This window comes from Condylura cristata, unplaced genomic scaffold (assembly GCF_000260355.1).
Source record: "Condylura cristata isolate star-nosed mole 26May11 unplaced genomic scaffold, ConCri1.0 scaffold00010, whole genome shotgun sequence".
NCBI classification, from domain to species: domain Eukaryota; kingdom Metazoa; phylum Chordata; class Mammalia; order Eulipotyphla; family Talpidae; genus Condylura; species Condylura cristata.
The window spans coordinates 56,863,108-56,863,737 of record NW_004567111.1 but is presented as its reverse complement, the minus strand read 5'-3'; the positions used below and the strand labels follow the sequence as shown (position 1 = coordinate 56,863,737).

General features: G+C 44.4%; 1 protein-coding gene across 1 annotated transcript in view; it reads left to right on the top strand.

Annotated features, from left to right (window-relative positions):
• Positions 1 to 630, top strand: part of SAP18 (Sin3A-associated protein, 18kDa) — an 8,045-nt gene that overhangs the window by 6,608 nt on the left and 807 nt on the right. The window lies entirely within an intron of this gene.

Below are 630 nucleotides of genomic sequence, written 5' to 3'. Positions count from 1 at the left end.
GGGCGGGTCAGGAGAGGTCTGCCACGCCATGTGGTCACCTCTGGGGCAGGCGGGATGGAACTCATGCAGAAGTGGCTTGAGCTTCTTAGTGCAGTGCTTTAACCCGCTGCGCCACCAGCGAGGGCTGCCACTATTTATTTTTAAAGATTTGTTTGTGCCTGCATATCTGCAGTACAGGCCAAAGGTACAGGGGTGGTGAGAGGAGTCACCAGAGGATTCACCAGAGACATCATGGGGAGCAGAACAGCCAGATTGAAATACACTGCTGAAGGGAGAAGAGGGTGAGTCAAGAGAGATCTGCTTGTGGGTCAGCTCCCTGGCCAGGGATTGAACTCCAGCTGAAGTGACTGTGACTTTAAATCATTGCGCCACCAGGGAGGACCCAGGAAAAGATGCATTTAAATTTTAGAGATGTTAAAATGTGAGAAAGTACAAGTTTTAGAAATAATAAAATATAGTAGTTACCATTAAGGAAGTTGTGAATCACAGTTACGTAGCATACAAAACATAGTGCCTTACATAGCATATAAAACATAATATCTTTGACATTGCTTTTAGTACCAGTAGTCAGAGACTGATAGTTTCTAACATAAATCACAGTTCAGACACATCTCACTGTATGTTATTCTT